Genomic DNA, 5,967 nt, shown 5'->3' on the forward strand with positions numbered 1-5,967 from the left:
ACGAGTGATTGGTGAGACGATAACATCTTATATTCTTGAAACCGAGATGTGTGAGTTGTATCTTGCAAATCGGTTACACATTGATAATATGTAAACGCACCAGTAACTTGGTGTTATAAAACATATTGTTGTGTGTGATTCGGTGCGTGAGTACAAGCAAGCATTGTATCAAAGTTTATCCGTTCCTTTTATCCAAAGTAGGATAAAAGCGATATCTTTGGGCCCCTCGATGGTTTAGTGATGACAAACGTAAATGCTCGGCCGGGCTAGGGCTAATTTGATTTGTTCAATTAGTCAGTCGTCATAAATCAGAAATCGAGAAGTAGTACAAAGAGAATGATTTGAAATCATATCTCATATGATATCTAGAATGGAGGAATATATGATCCCTTATCTAAGGACACGTGTATTTGATATGATCAGAGTTGACAGCGGCTTTGGAAAGCTACGATTGCAGATCGGGATCCGAAGTCATACGCAGAATAGTTATTAGACTTATCCAAGTGGGAGACTGTTGGATTAGTGTCTAAGTCCATAACTATTTTGGTATGTACTTGACCCGATGGTGCATGGTCCTTTTGGGTTGCCTTCACCAAAGCAACTTGATTGGAGAAATAAATAGAGAGAGAGGTTATTATGATTTATTAATATGTTATAAGAATAATATATTAAAGGAGAAATCATATTTGTTTAATTAATATTGGTCGATAATTAATTAAGAATTAGTTTTGTGATCAAATGTAATTAATTAAACTTGAGGGGCTGAATTGTAATTATGTGATAGTTACAAAATAAGGTAAGGATTATCTTATAAGTATGGTGAACGAATTTAAGGTTGGAAAGCCTTAGAATTCGAGTATGATAAGGATTCAAGGATTATCTTATTGGTTGCTTAATGGATAATCAACTAGATAAGGATAATGACTGAAACCCTATCTCTACACCTATATAAACACCCCTAGGGTCATGAATTCGTGGATCCCTTCCCAAGAAGTCCTAGATACGAATTCTAACACCTCTCCTCTCTCTATATACCTTCTCCACTTGCTTATGGTGTTTGTAAGCCATTAGAGGAGTGACACTTGTGACTCTTTGCTTTCCAAGGTCAATTCAAGGAGGAATTGGATTGTTATTGCTACATAACAATCAAGGTATGTTCTTAAACCTATTTACATGTGAATTCTGATTTCCTTATGCTAGTATTAGGGTTCAAAGTCTTGGATTCAAAGTATGTACAATAGAGAAACCTAGATCCGAGCTTTAGGGTTTGTATGAGCACATAGGATGTCTTATGACCAAAAACCCATCAAATAATACTCCCAATGCCCCCTTAACAGTGTAATATCCACACTAAAGCACTTCATAGGCTCCCCTAGGACTCCCCACATCCCCTGCCATCAGCTGCTGAAGGACCCCAATCAATGTCAACTAACCACTTCATTAATACAATTACATGCAACAAAGTTTAAATAATCTTTCGACTAAAAGACCCAACCCTACAACAGTTAGACTTAGACAAGAGCTGCACAATAGGACCAAATCCTTCATTCTAAGATTATTTAACCTTCGTAGCATGCAAATTAACATATTCATTTGATAGTTAGCTCTCATCAATGTGATTCCTACAAGGCACAAAGCAAGCAACATTCGAGTGATGGAGTCGGCTAGCACTAAGACATGCACAAAGACATAATAAAATAAGGCAGATCCTCATACAGATTTCTCGATCTCTATACCCAAGCATGTCGGTTACACATCCACCTTGTCCTTACTCTCTCAAGAGTGGCTAATCATTCCTTACGCTATCCTGCTATGAACTGCACCCACTCATGAAACTTTCACCAACCCTGCAGCCACTCGTGCATGCTAATCATACATAACGTTGGATCCCATAGACAGTCGAATACTTGAGTCTAACCTAAACCCTTAATCATACAAGAATAGGAAATAAGGCTAATTCGAACATTCTCAGGCTATAGAACCTTTGTTATGTACAACTATGATGCACACACTCAGCGACTACAGTAATGATGTCAATTTCATCTAGCATATAAGAAGTCCTCCTAGGCTATCAGACATCATTCATCAGACAATTCTATCATGCAATTCCTTAAGATCTCTAGTCTATCACTAACGTGCAGTTCTATCATATCATAACACGTAACAGTGTGGTAACTTGGGGGTAACTTCCTTGCTCCGACTGATCATACACATCTCATCCTTCCTTGGTTACTTTTGAAAATAATTTAGAATTTAATTTTGAAAATAATTATTTGAAAATAATTTTAAGACTTTCACAAATCCTTAGTTTGAGTTTGGATTCACCTGAATGTTCGTCCAATTCACTAAAACCAGGGCTTTGATACCAACTTGTAACATCCCTAAAATCACAACAAATTTAAGCTTTTCAAAACAACCCATTTACTAAAAAAGTGTTTACAAAACTATTGTTTCCAAAACATTATTTAAAATCAGAGTCTCCCAAGATCCAGTCAGTCATAAAACCAAGGATGTGTACGGTCACGCCTTCGCCTTACAACGGTCCTCTAAAGTACCTGAAACAAAACTAAAACTATAAACCAATGCTTAGTGAGTTCCCCCAAAGTACCACCTGTTTGGCTGTCAAACCAACAAATGATGGGATAAAATAATATTAATAAAACTCAAATCACTGCTATTTCTAATACTAAAGATAGTATAGAGTAAGCAGGGTCGGTCCACAGGAATACATGACTTCTTATGTTGCCATATTTTCACACATAATACACATAATATTAAAATGGGGGATTGTGTTTGAACTTGAATTAAACTTCATAGATAAGAAAGATTAATAACAAATACAGTAAAAAAAGTACATTTCCGATTCTGACTCTTATACATGTATTATGTTGAAACATGTAATATGATTATAACTCATGTTCAATCTAGGTTGGTAAGTTGGATATTAATAAACTCTAATATCCAAATTGGCATAAGTATTTTATTCAAAACAAGCTCTTCAAATAAAACTTCATTTAATTGATTCAATTCAAATAAGCTCTTGCATCAAATCATTAAATGACATTAAGTTCTTGCACTAATTACCAACAATGTTTAACATTCCTCTTAAGCTTGGGAGTATAAACATTTAATCTTTGATTGCACTAATTTTGATCTAATTACAACCAAGTAAGTGTGTGTTACTAACATCAAATCATAAACCATATACGAATTTCATAATTTGATTAACTAGATTGACTAGAACCCTAATTCATTGATTAAGTGAAAAAGAGAACCAACCAAACACATAATTAAGATCAAATCAAAGATTACTAGATGTTAAACACAAGTCAAATTCAAGTTACAACCTAACAACACATACTTAAGAATTCAGATTCAGAAATGATAATGAAATCAACCACACATGTCTAGCTTGAACTACAAATCAAACAAGTTTAAACTTCAAATTGACTTACAAAAAGGAAACTAAAGTGTTTCCAAGTGTTAATCTACTTGTAAAAGTTCTGAAAATCGCCTTCTTTCCTCCCAAAATCCGACCTCACTCCTCACAAAACCGATTGTCTGAATTATAAGAAGACAAAACCACTTTAAAACTGTCGAGACGTTTACACGGCCCGTGTAAATGAAAGGCATAAGTTTACACGGCTGTGTAAACAATAAAAGTAGAATGCTTAATCCTTCAAGGTCATCGAAGTAGACTGCCCTTGGATGTACGTTTACACGGCCCGTGTAAATGAAAGGGGAGCATTTACACGGCCGTGTAAACTTCTGAAAAGCCAAATTCTTCATTCTCTTTCTTCTGAGCTCCAAAACTTCTGTAACTCTGTCTCCAGTTCTTTTAAACTTCCTCCAGCGATTTCCAACCTTCAAAAAGTCCCTGAAATATCATAAAAGTGTGTGAATGGAATTGCATCATGAAAAATCCCGAAAAATATGCAAAATGCATGAGTTTAAACCTAAATGCAATGCACTTTTATGAACTAAAACTACAAAATGAATGCATGAAATGCACCTAACAAATCTCCCCAAGCTTGAACCTTTCTTGTCCTCAAGAAAGAACAAGAAGTTTAAATCGGAGAAAATAAAATAAAATAGAAGAAAAGAAATTAAAGTTAAAACTATTTGAAACTTAATGCATGAAATTAAAACAAACATGAAAAGATCCAACCCAATTACCCTGTTTTGTACCATAGTTGAAAATGTACCTATCATGCCTTGAGTTAACTTGGCTTTAATCTCAAAATATTATATGATAATAGAGACAAGACTTTAGCCACTCCCTAGTACAACTCAACAGAATCAAAGATCACAACACTTATTCCTTTTCGATATCATCAAGTCAATTCTTGGAACAAATTATGGTCTTACTCTCATGAAATTATATGTGACAAAACATGCTCAACCATCTTTGCTTCATAAAATATAACAATGTCCGATTCCAGCTATTTGTTGGTTAACAACAATCTTTTTCTGAAAAAAAATTTCTAAAAATTCCCTAATATTTATACAGATTGGTTACAAACTTCAAACCACTTACACCAGTCGAAGTAATTAACATTCAGTCCCATGTCATAAATTCAAATCCAAGTCCAAGGGAATCTTTTGACAGCCAAGTATTTTTCCTAAACACAATATCTAATTAAACTATAAACATAACTATATACGAACTTCCTAATTACATTTTTTTTACAAATAAAGCTCATGGCTTTCTTTGAAATCCGTGTAACAGGCTTCCAACCAACACATCCAAATCAAATGACCTTAGTGTGCTAGATTTGAAGAGATCCCTCGGGTTTACTTGCCCGAACCTCAAAGGCCACAAATTAGCTTTATTTGCTATTATTAAGTTCATGACTTTCTATGGAACCCGTATAGCGAACTTTCAACCCAATCAATCCCAAACAATTTAGCTTTAGGTGATTAGGTGTAGAACACCCCTCAGAGTTTACTTGTTCGAAGCCCAAAGATCACAGATTAACTTAATAATAGGGTTTTTTTTTTACATAAGATCTATTATTATTATTATTATTATTATTATTTAAATACAAGTAATTAAGTTAACACATAACACTTAATTTATTTATTTATTTGGCCGATTTCTTTATATTTTCGTCCTTGACTTTTCTGTTATGGGACATCTCACGGTCTATTACCGTGAAGGGCTTCTAGACATTTTTCGGGGGACTAAAGTTAGCATGCAAAGACCCGTAGGTATAGTTGGAAACTATGTCCTCAAGCAGGGTATATAAAAGGGAATAAGTAGAAAGGACTTTTAAGAGCGCTGGAAGGCGGGACATTGAGATTTTGCATTCTTTTTATGAACTTTTGAATTTGGCATTTTAAGTTCAATTGAGCAATACTACTCATAAGAACGGTCATATGTCCCAAAGAATCGACTCATACCTGCTATTATGCTCCAGTGTTGACAATCTTCTCATTTTCTGCTTTGCACAAGTAGCTTCGGGAGATGTGCTCGTGTGTGATTAACTTGCTTTTAGATTTTCAATAAAAAGAGCAAGTAAAATCTCAAGGCACACAACTCACTTACCATCTCAACTGTTTTGAGAAGATTTGGCTGCTTGGAATTGGATCAAGAAAAATTTTACTTTACTTTTTTTTTTAGATAAAATGCAAAAAATTTGATGCAAAATGCAAAAAGTATAATAAAAATAGAGTAGAAAGAAAATCTTTTTTTTTTAAATGACAAAGAAAAATAATGCAATGCAATATGTACAAAATTTACATGCAACCTACATGCAACGGGATAATGCATGGATGGATGCCCCTCCCCAAGCTTAAAATAAGCATCGTCCTCGATGCTTGGAGAGAGGCATAGCCGTCCTATTGAGGACCGGGCGGTTGATATGGAGGAAACTGTGAAGGATAATCTGCAGGATAGTAGGGCGGCCATTGGGGTTGAGATGTTGATGGTGGCTGCGGCTGTGTGGGAAGGACAAGAACTCTATG

The sequence above is a fragment of the Lactuca sativa genome, chromosome 3 (genome assembly GCF_002870075.4).
Source record: "Lactuca sativa cultivar Salinas chromosome 3, Lsat_Salinas_v11, whole genome shotgun sequence".
In the NCBI taxonomy this organism is placed as follows: Eukaryota; Viridiplantae; Streptophyta; class Magnoliopsida; order Asterales; family Asteraceae; genus Lactuca; species Lactuca sativa.